The following is a 14197-nucleotide window of genomic DNA, read 5'->3' as shown; positions in this document are numbered from 1 at the left end:
TAATAAAAATTTCATCCTCAAAATTTACCTGATGCAAACAGTTGAGGGAACTATTGCCTCATCATCTCTTCACTTTCCCAAGTTGCCTCTTCAGTGTTGTGGTGCCTCCAAAGCACTTTCACCAGTGGAATTTGTTTATTTCTCAGTTCCTTCACTTCCCGAGCTAGGATCTATATAGGTTCTTCTGTATATGTCAAGTCCGGTTGGATTTCAATCTCTTCCATGGAAATGACATGTGAAGGGTCTGAGCGATATCTCCTCAGCATAGAAACATGGAATACATTATGGATTTTATCCAGTTCTGGTGGTAAAGCTAGCCGATAGGCCATTGGTCCCACACGTTCAATGACTTCATATGGGCCAATGAACCTAGGGCTTAACTTACCCTTCCTTCCAAACCTCAGTACTTTATTCCACGGTGAGACTTTGAGAAACACTTTATCGCCAACTGCGTACTCTATCTCTTTTCTCTTCAAATCGGCATAAGATTTCTGTCTATTTGAGGCAACATTCAGGTTAGCTTTGATTATCTTCACTTTCTCCTCAGTCTGTTTCACCAGGTCTGGTCCTACCAGCTTATCTTCGCCCAATTTAGTCCAACACACTGGGGTTCTACATTTCCTCCCATATAGTGCTTCATACGGAACCATTTGAATGCTAGCTTGGTAGCTATTGTTATATGCGAATTATGCCAGTGGGAGATATCTATCCCAACTCCCCTCAAACTCAATGACACATCTCCTTAGCATATCCTCCAGGATCTATCACATAATTCACATTGTTACTATCATTTCAATTTATTAACTATAAAAATTCAAGTAGTTCTTAGGTTTACCTAGATTACTCGTTCTGACTGTCCATCCGTCTGAGGATGAAAAGCCGTGCTGAAATGCAGTTGGGTGCCCAAGGCTTCTTACAACTTTTTCCAGAATCTTGATGTAAACCTTCGGTTTCGATCAGATATGATGGAAAGTGGGATTCCATGCAGTCTAACTATCTCATTGATATACAATTCTGCTAACTTTTCCAGTGAGTAGTCAGTCCTAACTGGCAGAAAATGTGCTTACTTCGTTAATCTATCCACTATCACCCACACTGCATCATGCTTCTTTTGGGTGAGAGGTAGACCACTAACAAAATCCATAGTGACCTGGTCCCATTTCCATTCAGGTATGCTTATAGGCTGTAGCAATCCTGAGGGAGCTTGATGTTCTGCTTTAACTTGCTGACATGTCAAACACTTAGTCACATAGTCAGCTATATCCCTCTTCACACTAGGCCACCAATAATGAGGCTTCAAATCACTACACATTTTTGTGCTTCCCGGGTGCATAGCATAAACACTAGTGTGTGCTTCTTTCAGAATACTAGTCTTCAATTTCCCATCATCTGGTACACACACTCTTCCTCTGTAGTACAGACACCCATCTTTTTTTATCCGCAAAATCAGTTTCCTTTCCCTCTGGAATTTTTCCCACAATGGCCATTAATTTTTCATCTGCCCTTTGCCCATCTTGTATCTGCTGTAGCAGGGTTGGCCTCACTTATAACTCAGCCAAAATAGCTCCATCTTAAGCTAAGGACAAAAAGGCATTCAGTGATCTTAAAGTTGTGATGGACTTTCTGCTTAAAGCATCAGCAACTACATTTACCTTCCCAGGATGATAATCTATCACACAATCATAGTCTTTTAGGAACTCAATCCATCGCCTCTGTCTAAGATTGAGCTCCTTCTGGGTTGGCAAATATTTTAAACTCTTGTGGCCTGTATAGATGTAGCATTTTTCACCATACAAACAATGCCTCCATATCTTCAGTGCGAAGATAATTGTTGCTAACTCCAGGTCATGAGTAGGGTAGTTCTGTCATGTGGCCTTAACTGCATGGAAGCATAGGCAACAACTTTCCCCTCTTGCATCAATACACACCCTAGCCCATTATGCGAGGCATCACTGTAGACCACAGAGTCTTTCCCCGACACTGGCTGTGTTAACATTGGTGCTTCTATCAACATAGCCTTCAGCCTCTCAAAACTGGCTTGGCACTTGTCGTTCCAGCCAAATTTCACATTCTTGTGCAACAACTTGGTCATTGGAGAAGCTATAAGAGAGAACCCCTAAACAAATCTTCTGTAATACCCAGCTAGCCCCAAGAAACTTCTAACCTCAGTTGTATTTCTAGGAGGCTTCCATTCCATCACTGCTTTTATCTTTTTAGGATCCACTCTAATCCCCTCAGCTGATACTATGTATCCAAGAAAGGAGATTTCACTCATCCAGAAGTCACACTTGGACAGCTTAGCATGCAACTTCTTTTCTCGCAGGGTTTGCAGAACAATCCTCAAATGTTCATCATGTTCTTCCCTAGTCTTGGAATACACCAGAATATCATCAATAAAGACCACTATGATGGAAGATATGGTTCATAAGATCCATAAATGTTGCTGGTGCATTTATTAACCCAAACGGCATCACTAGAAATTCATAATGCCCATACTGGGTTCTGAATGCAGTTTTTGACACATCTGCATCCTTTACCCTCAACTAATGATACCCTGATCTGAGATCAATTTTTGAAAATACACCGGCTCCCTTCAATTGATCAAACAGATCGTCAATTCTGGGCAATGGATATTTATTCTTCACAGTTATTTTGTTCAACTATCGGAAATCAATACACAATCTCAAGGTTCCATCCTTCTTCTTCACAAACAGCACCGGAGCTCCCCATGGTGACACACTGGGGCGTATGAACCCCTTATCGAGTAACTCCTGCAACTGAATTTTCAACTCCTTCAATTCAGTGGGTGCCATCTTATAAGGAGCAATAGAAATTGGCACTGTACCTGGCATTACCTTAATAGCAAACTCGACTTCCCTTTCTGGTGATAACCAGGCAACTCTTCAAGAAATACATCTGGGAAGTCTCTTACTGTGGGTATATCACACAGGTTTGGCTTAGCCTGCCTAGTATCAACTACGTGTGCTAGGTAAGCTTCACAGCCTTTTCTCATCAATCTTCTTGCAACTGTGGCTTAGATAATATTGGACAGGAAATCTGTCCTTTCACCCACAATAGTAATCTCATTACCCTCATAAGTTTTTAGAGAAATCCTCTTTAATTTGTAATCAACTATTGCCTGATGACATGACAACCAGTCCATTCCCAAAATCACGTCAAACTCATGGAAGGGCAATTCAATTAGATCTACCGAGAATTCATACCCCTGAATCCTCAACGGGCAATCCTTATACACCTTATTCACTATCACACTGTGGCCTAGTGGATTTGTGACCAGAATGTCTTGATCACTCTCCTCTATTAGAACTCCCCTCTCTATGGGTAGTTTGATGCAAATGTAGGAATGAGTGGATCCTGGATTCACCAATGCATGCACAGAAGTGTTGTAGAGGGAAAATGTACCCCTGATGACATCCGGGGCATCTTAATCCTCCTGAGCTCTAATGGCATAGGCCCTAGCAGGTACTCTAGCGTCTGGCCTCTCAGCTGACTCGGATGCAGGCCTCAGTGATGGACCAGCTGCCTCAAATTTACCGGGCTCCCTGCCCTTTTATGGTGCAGGAGCAGGTCTGTCAGCTTGTGTTGGAGCAACTGTAATAGTCCTATTCAGACAATTCTTGATCTGATGTTCTGTTATTTCACACCGTAAGCATGCACCGGTCACGCACCAATAGTCTCCCTTATGCCATTTCTGGCAGTACGGACAGGCAGAATGTAACACCCCTATTTGTATAGCCTGGTATATTTCACTATTCCGATGATCGGTGTCGGTTCGGACAATTAAGGGGATTAGAACCACACTTAAGATAACTAGATGAGCTATAAACACAAATAATTAGTAATTGCCTATTAGTTAAGTATAAATAAGAAAAATAGAACATAAGAAGTTAAACGAGATGAGAGTCACAACGATGGATGACCTCCTCGAGAACGACTGCGAAGTCGATTTGAACTCAAATTTCGAACAATAAAATGTGATGCTGCGGTCCTTAGGACCCTTGCGAACACAGTGGAAAAGAAAAAATCATGAAAAGAATTGTTAAGCCAGTCAAATAATTAAGTCAGGGAGCCGGAAGAAATATTGAATTATTTGCAAATCGGGTTGAACCGGCGAGGGGCAATTTGGTCAATTGATCCCGAGAGCTGACTCCTGACCTAACTGTCAAATAAAATCAGAGAAAAGAAAATTTTGGAGACGGGAATTAAATTAAAGAACTATTAAAAAAAATAAATGAAAAAAAAGAAAATGAAAAAGTGAAGAGAGATGACATCATGCATGATATCATGCATGATGCCATAAAGATTATAATTAATAAATTTAATTAAAGTGATTTATGGTCTTCCTAAGACATAAAAAAAGAAAAGAAAAGAAAAGAAAAGAAAAAAAAAGCAAAAACACTTATCTTCTTCAAGTGGACGTCCACCACTCTCTCTCTCCCTTTCCATTTCTAAACTCCATTAAAGCTTGAGTTCAAGCTTTTAAATCCCTACTAAACCCCAATTTCTTCCATAATTATTCCATAAAAACTTATTTTAGTCACTTGAAAAGAAGAGTGATCACCAAAGAAAGAAGAAAATAAGTGTCACACCTTACCCCTCTGTAAGGCATAACATGATCCCGTAGAATACTTAATGAACTACCGAACTTCACCTGCCGATAACTCATTAAGTACCCTACAAGGGATTTTAAAACAATTTTCTTACATTTTGGAAGTGGTGAGCATTTTGGTAGGAAATAAAAACCATTTATTCAAAGTTTAAATACTAGTAAAAATTTTTGTCCATTTTAAATTTGCCGCAAATTTTATAAAAATTTTGACAGAGTTCCGTTTGTAAATGGAGAAAATAGTTCTTCAAATACCTGAAAAAAAAAAAACACTTCCAATAATTTTCTCAACTCTCAACCTCCAATGAATCTCAAATCAACTCAATTCAATTCACTTCAAAATAATTCCACAATCCAAATCAAAATTTATCATCTCAAAATATTTAATAACTTCATTCACAAGGCATAACGTATAAAATTCACAAGTACAATATTAATTTACAGAAGGAAATCCAAAAATAATATTATTACAATTTATTTTACAACTACTCAACTTTACATTAATACATACAATATTTCTATATTTACATCAAAATTAACTGCAAGGGTATAAAATAATACCCGTACAAAAGACCAGTGTAGTTCTCAATTCAATAGCAGCTCACTCTGCTGCTTTCTCCTTGCTCTTATCTGTGACAGCAAAATAAGCTATCGCTGAGTATAAAAATATTCAGTGGTGCACAATAAAAATTTGAAATGCAATACATAAATTATTCATTATCAAAACACAGTTTAAATATTTCTCAATCACATTTTGCAAACTATCAGAGCTCATAATAACACAATTTAGTCAAATAATTTAAGAAACACAGTGTTGCCAAAATCATACACAACTTAAGCCATGACACAAAATTTTCGATCAATGCCGTGTTGTACACCACGACAAAGCAATCTACAACCTCACTAATCGAAATCAATGAGGGAGGTGGCTAGCTAGCTAATGAGTACTCATCCGATCTCAACCTCAACTGGCAAGCCAGAGAGGGAGGAAAATAAATGATCTCAACCCCATAAATGGAGGAGGAATAATGTGATACTGTCATGCTAAGTGTGAACACAAAATCAATTCAAAACAATTTATTTAAATAATTTATGAGAAATCTGATCAATTTCCAAAGTCATATTTGCGATTATAAAATGGCAACACAGTACATAATTAATCACATAAGTCAAATTTTTGAGAATAAAATATTTAAACAAGAATTATTATGCACAGACCTGACGTGAGTCGCCTATAGGCCTTGACTCAGTCTCTCCGAGCTTCCAAGTCTTTTTCAGCTGAAACACACAGTTTCATAGTGTTTCAGTACCATATCTTAGCATAAATTCAAAAATAAATTTAACTTCACTTTTACCTAGCTTTATTGTGCTAAACTCGACGTTCTTGAAATTTTTGTATTTTGGATTACTATTCACTACACTATTCAAGTCAAATTATTGACTTTTTAAGGCTTAATAGGTATGGGAACTCCAACTTCACCCACATACCACATTTTGGTTATTAAATTTATTGGTTTTGGTCATTTTCTCAAAGCTTAAGTCTTTTAGGCAAAATTGTCAAATTTTCAGTTTTCGTGTCCCTAATTGCACTATTCCATTAGTCATTCTACTGTTGGAATTTGGCAAAACTTCCCCCATAGAAAATGTTCCTTATTGTCTTAAGTTTATTCTCATTTTTGAATCACCCCAATTGGAGTTTTGTAGCTCAAGTTATGGCCATTTGAACCATGGCTGCCGGATTGAAAAGAACCCAGATTTTCTGGGCAAATTTGGTGCTGGCAGTTTTGGGTCACCAACTTGGGATGGCCAAATGACTTGGTTGCTTGCAGAATTTAGGTTTGTGTTCTTCATGAAAGTTTTAGGTCTATATCTCATCTAACCACTGGTAAAATTTCAGGTCATTTGGACCTTCCTAGCTCGAGTTATGACCAAATGCACAAACACTGTTCATTTAGTCAGTTTGTACAGGGCACCTGCACTTATCCAACTTTGGTCAATTTGTTCACTAGGTTTTGGTCACTCTTTGGGCATAGTTCCAAAATGAAAATTGTGTCATTTTATGTCTATTTTCATCCCCAATTGGTCTCATACCAATTGGACTTGTAAAATTTCAGTTTTGGTCCTTGAAAGTTGACTTGGTCATGCTGCCAGCAGCATAACCACACTCCCTCCGAATTTAGCTTTCACTCCAACCATTCCAACACAACTCATTTGGTCACAAATGACCATTTTTCACTTTACAATAGGTCCAAGACACCATTTACTCATTTCTTACATTTTTGGTTCATAAACCCTAAGTCCCAAAACCCTAACTCACTTAATTTATTACATTTTACTAATTCCAACCATACAAACACAATTCCTCAACTTATTCAAGCTTTCTAACATATTTTATTCAATCAAACTAATGCAATTCTCACCCCTACATAGGCTGGAAGAATTTTCCTTTTGTCCTTTGAAGATGTTTTCTTTTCATTTTAAGTATATTTCTAGGTTAATTAAGCTAAAAATATAACTAAATCAACTAACAAATCAAGTTTAGTTTACTAACCTTGTGTGCAGAATTTTGTTCTCCCTTTTCTTCAAGTTTTCTTTTCTTTCTTTCCCTTAGATCTTGTTTTCTAGTTGCCCAAACAAGTTTTATCTATGGCAGACTATTTTTTTTTTTGCTGAGATTTTTAGTTCTTCAAGCTCACAATAGAGCTTGAATGGAGATTTTGTGAAGGAGAGAAGAGAGAGGCGGCAAGAATGGGAAGAAGATGACTTATTATTATTTTTTTCTTTTCTTTTCTTTTCTTTATGTATTTTAGCTTATGGAAGACCTAAAAAAAATCTAATAAATTAAATATACTAATTATTACTTTTATGACATCATGCATGATGTCATGCATGATGTCATCTCCCTACACTTTTTCTTTTTTTTTTCTTTTTTTTTTCTATTAGTTTTTTAATTTAATTCCCAACTCTGAAATTTCCTTTTCTCCGATTTTATTTGACAGTTAGGTCAGGAGTCAGCTCTCGGGGTCAATTGACCAAATTGCCCCTCGCTAGTTCATCCCAGTTTGCAAATAATTCAATATTTCTTCTGGCTCCCTGACCTAATTATTTGACTGACTTAACAGTCCTTTTTCATGATTTTCTCTTTTCCACTGTGTTCATAAGGGTCCTAAGGACTGCGGCATCACATTTTACGGTTCGAAATTTGAGTTTAAATGGCTTCGCAGTCATTCCTGAGAAGGTCACCCATCGCTGTGACTCTCGGCTCGTTTAACCTCTTATGTTCTGTTTTTCTTATTTATACTTAACTAATTGAACATTACTAATTATTTGTGTTTATGGCTTCTCTAATTGACTTAAGTGTGGTTCTAATCCCCTTAATTGTTCGGACCGACTCCGATCACCGAAATAGTGAAATATACTAGGCTATACCAATAGGGGTGTTACAATTCTCCCCCCCCCCCCTTAAAATAAATTTCGTCTCGAAATTTTACCTGGTCTCAATCTCTGAACAGCTGTGGGTGCTGTCTCCTCATGTCCTCCTCTCGTTCCTAAGTAGCTTCTTGGCCCGAATGATGGTTCCACAGCATTTTTACCAATGGTATCTGCTTGTTCCGTAACTGCTTCACCTCATAAGCAAGAATCTTTATGGGTTCTTCCTCATATGTGAGGTCTGGATTCACTTCAATTTCCTCTACTGGTAGTACATGAGATGGGTCTGATCGATACCTCCTCAACATAGACATATGGAAGACATTATGTATCTTCTCCAACTCTGGAGGTAGTGCTAACCGATATGCCAAAGGACCCACTCTTTCCAGAACCTCATATGGCCCGATAAAACGAGGACTTAGTTTCCCCTTTCTGCCAAATCTCATAATCCTCTTCCAAGGAGAAACCTTGAGGAAAACTTTCTCACCCACTGCATACTCAATATCCCTTCTTTTCAAATCAATATAGGACTTCTGACGGTCTGATGCAGTTTTAAGTCAATCTCTGATCACCATGATTTTCTCTTCAGTCTGTTGAACAATTTCGTGTCCAATCATTTTTCTTTCACCCACGTCATCCCAACACAACGGGGTTCTACATTTTCTGCCATACCTTCATATGGAGGCACCCAATGCTTGATTGGCAGCTATTGTTATAAGCAAACTCAATCAAAGGCAAGTGTGTATCCCAACTACCCTCAAACTCAATCACACAAGCCCGTAGCATGTCCTCCAAGATTTGAATTACCCTCTCAGACTGGCCATCTGTCTGTGGGTGGAATGCAGTACTGAAGTTCAATCTAGTTCCTAGGGCTCTCTGAAGACTACCCCAGAATCTAGAAGTGAACCTAGGATCTCTGTCTGATACAATGGATACTGGCACTCCATGCAATCTCACAATCTCATCGATGTACAACCTAGCCAATCTGTCCAAACTGTAGTCCATTTGGACTGGCAGAAAATGAGCAGACTTAGTCAGTCTGTCGACAATGACCCATATTGCATCATGACTCTTCTGTGTCCTCGGAAGTCCCATTACAAAATCCATCATTATTCTTTCCCATTTCCATTCTGGCACTGGTAGTGGATGTAACAACCCAGTGGGTACTTGATGCTCTACCTTTACTTGTTGACAAGTTAGGCATTTGGATACAAACTCTGCCACATCTCTCTTCAAACCCATCCACCAGTAATGCTCCTTTAGCCCTCTATACATTTTGGTACCACCAGGGTGCATGGCAAAAGGAGACTCATGTGCTTCCTTTAAAATGATTTGTCTCAAATCAACATCATTAGGAACACACATTCTGCCCTGGTGTAGCAATAGACCATCATCTCTGATTGAGAACTCTGGTTTCTTGCCCTGCCAGACTTCTTCCAATAGCTTCCAATACCTTTCATCATTCTGAGCAGCCATTCTGATCTGATCAATCAACACTGGCTGTACATGCCATGCAACTGCTGTCTGTCCATCATCATTAATCTCTAAGCTGGCATGCAATGATCTTAACTCATGTACCAAAGACAAAGGAGTAACCCGTAGACTTGCCATAGTCTTGCGACTTAAGGCGTCAGCCACAACATTAGCTTTCCCTGGCTGATAGTCTATCAGACAATCATAGTCTTTTATCAACTCTAACCATCTCCTCTGTCTCAAATTCAGCTCTTTCTGGGTGCCCAAATACTTCAAACTCTTATGATCTGTGTAGATGTAGCACTTCTCCCCATACAAATAATGTCTCCAGATCTTAAGAGCAAACATAATAGCTGCAAGCTCCAAGTCATGTGTCGGATAATTCCTCTCATGCGGTTTTAGCTGGCGTGATGCATAGGCAATAACATTTCGATCTTGCATCAACACACAACCTAACCCATTGTGAGAAGCATCACTGTAAATTGTATATTCTTTACCCGGTATAGGTAAAGTCAGGATTGGAGCCTCAGTCAAACATCTTTTCAATTCATCAAAACATTGTTGGCATTTATCCGTCCACTGAAATTTCACATCCTTTCTAAGTAGCCTGGTCAATAGAGATGCCAACATGGAAAATCCCTTCACAAATCGGCGGTAGTATCCAGCTAACCCCAGAAAACTGCGAATCTCTGTGACATTTCTGGGTGGCTTGCAATTAAGGACAGCTTCAATCTTGCTAGGATCTACCTTAATACCCTCTGCTGATACTATGTGCCCCAAAAATGATATCTCCTTCAGCCAAAATTAACATTTTGACAGTTTGGCGTATAGTTGTTTCTCCCTCAAAGTCTGCAGTACCATCCGCAGATGTCTATCATGCTCTTCTGCATTCCTTGAATAGACCAATATATCATCAATAAATACCACAACAAACTGGTCGAGGTATGGTCTAAAAATAATGTTCATCAGATCTATAAAAGCAGCCGGAGCATTAGTTAACCTGAATGGCATGACCAAGAACTCATAATGGCCATAGCGGGTTCTGAAGGCAGTTTTAGAAATACTCTGCTCTTGTACTCTCAACTGATAATAACCTGATCTCAGGTCAATTTTGGAGAACACAGCTGCACCCCTCAACTGATCAAACAAATCATCAATACGGGGCAATGGGTATCTGTTCTTTATTGTCACCTTATTCAACTGTCGATAGTCAATGCATAACCGAAGGGTGCCATCTTTCTTCTTTACAAACAACATTGGCGCTCCCCAAGGTGACACATTAGGGCAGATAAAGCCCTTGTCAAGCAATTCTTGCAATTGCACTTTCAACTCCTTCAATTCTGCAGGTGCCATTCTATATGGTGTTATGGAGATTGGTTCCACACCAGGCATAACATCAATTTCAAACTGCACTTCTCTTTCTGGAGGTAATCCTAGCAATTCATCAGGAAATACATCCGAAAAGTCACATACAGTAGGAATGTCCTTTAGTGCTGGACTCCCCACTTGGGTGTCTATCACATGTGCCAAGTATGCCTCACACCCTTTTCTAATCATTTTTCTGGCTAGTGCAGCTGAAATGATGTTTGAAGGCACTAGTTGCCTCTCCCCATGAATTACTACATCACCATACTGAGGAAGACCAAAAGTGACTGTCTTCAGTCTACAGTCAATCATGGCGTGATGCCTGGCTAACCAATCCATGCCCAAGATAATGTCATAATCTCTGAAGGGCATTTCAATTAAATCAAACAGAAAAGTGTGTCCGTGGATCACCAAAGGACAATCCCTATATAACCTATTTACCCTGACCTCCTGGCCTAATGGACTAGTTACTAGCACATCATAGTCCATTGATACACACTGAATAGCAGTAGAACACATCACACTGACACTAACATACGAATGTGCGGAGCCAGGATCAAATAACACATGTACATCTTGGTCAAGGATGGAAAAATTACCAGCTACAACGTCTGATGTTTCAACCTCCTCCCTCTGACACATGGTACACACTCTGATTGGTGCGCCACTAGGTACTGGCTGGTTAACAGTGCTTTGACTTCCAGGAGTGTTACCAGGGCCCCTACCTCTGCTTCTACCTCCAGCAGCTGACTGTGACCCTCTAGGTGCAGAGACTTGGGCTGATCCCTCAGATGTAGCAGAAGGTCCAGACCGGGGCGGACTAGTACAATCTTTAGCGAAATGTCCACTCCCTCCACAATTAAAACATGCACCGATAGCCGTGAAACAAACCTCACCATGAGTTCTACCACAAGTTTCACACTGTGCATCGATAGAGCTCCTCGGGTGCTCACTGGTTTCTTGACTGCATCGAGGTGGTCTTTGGCCAGAAAATCTACCTCTGCCAAATCTACGGGAGCTGGATCCCCCAAATTGTTTCCTCTTTCCAGAACCACTCTCAGATACTTGTCCTATAGTCTTTTCAGTCTTTTCTTTCTCTTGTGTACCCTTCTTCACTGCCCCTTCTGATTCTATCCTTTCCAGTTCCAGGGCCTGTGAGATCAACTCAGCAAAATTCTGATGTCGGAAACCCACAACTTGCATCCTCAAATTCGGCCTTAATCCGGACTCAAACCTCTTACATCTTTCTCTGGGGGTGGAGACTAAGCTTCCAGCATAGTGGCTTAGCCTTGAAAAGTCTCTCTCATACTCTGCTATGGTTCTGTCCCCTTGTTTCAAACTCAAGAATTCTTGTAACTTCATATCCACATATGCATCGGGGATCCACTTCTGTCGAAACTCCCTCAAAAAGTCTGACCATGTCAGCACAGGTGGCTCAACCAGGCTGTGGGGGATGGTCTTCCACCATTCATATGCATCCCCTTGGAGAAGAGATACTAAATACTCAAATTTTAATTATTCAGTACACTGTAGCTTTCTGAAAACCCGTTCCATTCTTTCCAACCACTGTTCTGCCTCCAGTGGATCCACAGTGCCTTTAAACTCGGTGGCCCCAAATTTCATTAATTTTTCATATTGCCGAGCTGAGGGCAGTGGTTGTGCTACAGGTGCTTGCATTTGAGCTTGGGGTGGCACATTACCTGCCATTTATTGGAAAAACGCAACCATCTACTGTACAAACTGAGCAGAGAACTACGGTGCTGGAGTAGGAGCTAGAGTGGCTGACCCACTCATGTTCTGGAGTGTTGGGGCATCCCCTTGAACCTCAGCCTCAATAGATTGTTCTTCGAAATGATCTCCTCCTTCCATTCCGTTTTCCCAAATTTTTACTTCTTGAGATCAAACACAAGGAGGTTGACCTCCGTTAGTGCGTATTCATGATGTAAATACGTCATATGCATCAATTAAAGACACTTGAGCAGTTGTACTTATCAATAAAATATTCATACACATAGTCAAAATTTATTGAAAAAACCATGCTCTGATACCACTAAAACATGTCACACCTTACCCTTTTGTAAAGCATAACATGATCCCGTAGAATACTTAATGAACTACCGAACTTCACCTGTCGATAACTCATTAAGTACCCTACAAGGGATTTTAAAACAATTTTCTTACATTTTGGAAGTGGTGAGCATTTTGGTAGGAATTAAAAACCATTTATTCAAAGTTTAAATACTAGTAAAAATTTTTGCCATTTTAATTTTGCCGCAAATTTTATAAAAATTTTGACAGAGTTCCGTTTGTAATTGGAGAAAACAGTTCTTCAAATACCTGAAAAAAAATACTTCCAATAATTTCTCAACTCCCAACCTCCAATGAATCTCAAATCAACTCAATTCAATTCACTTCAAAATAATTTCACAATACAAATCAAAATTTATCATCTCAAAATATTTAATAACTTCATTCAAAAGGCATAACGTATAAAATTCACAAGTACAATATTAATTTACAGAAGGAAATCCAAAAATAATATTATTACAATTTATTTTACAACTGCTCAACTTTACATTGATACATACAACATTTCTATATTTACATCAAAATTAACTACAAGGGTATAAAATAATACCCGTACAAAAGACTAGTGTAGTTCTCAATTCAATAGCAGCTCACTCTGCTACTTTCTCCTTGCTCTTATCTGCGATAGCAAAATAGGCTATCGCTGAGTATAAAAATACTCAGTGGTGCACAATAAAAATTTGAAATGCAATACATAAATTATTCATTATCAAAACACAGTTTAAATATTTCTCAATCATATTTCGCAAACTATCAGAGCTCATAATAACACAATTTAGTCAAATAATTTAAGAAACACAGTGTTGCCAAAATCATACACAACTTAAGCCATGACACAAAATTTTCGATCAATGTCGTGTTGTACACCACAACAAAGCAATCTACAAACTCACTAATCGAAATCAATGAGGCAGGTGGCTAGCTAGCTAATGAGTACTAATCCAATCCCAACCTCAACTGGCAAGCCAGAGAGGGAGGAAAATAAACGATCTCAGCCCCATAAATGGAGGAGGAATAATGTGATACTGTCAAGCTAAGTGTGAACACAAAATCAATTCAAAACAATTTATTTAAATAATTTATGAGAAATCTGATCAATTTTCAAAGTCATATTTGCGATTATAAAATGGCAACATAGTACATAATTAATCACAGAAGTCAAATTTTTGAGAATAAAATATTTAAACAAGAATTATTATGCACAGACCTGACGTG

This window comes from Hevea brasiliensis, chromosome 10, assembly GCF_030052815.1.
Source record: "Hevea brasiliensis isolate MT/VB/25A 57/8 chromosome 10, ASM3005281v1, whole genome shotgun sequence".
NCBI lineage: Eukaryota > Viridiplantae > Streptophyta > Magnoliopsida > Malpighiales > Euphorbiaceae > Hevea > Hevea brasiliensis.
Note: the sequence above shows the minus strand (reverse complement) of the source record.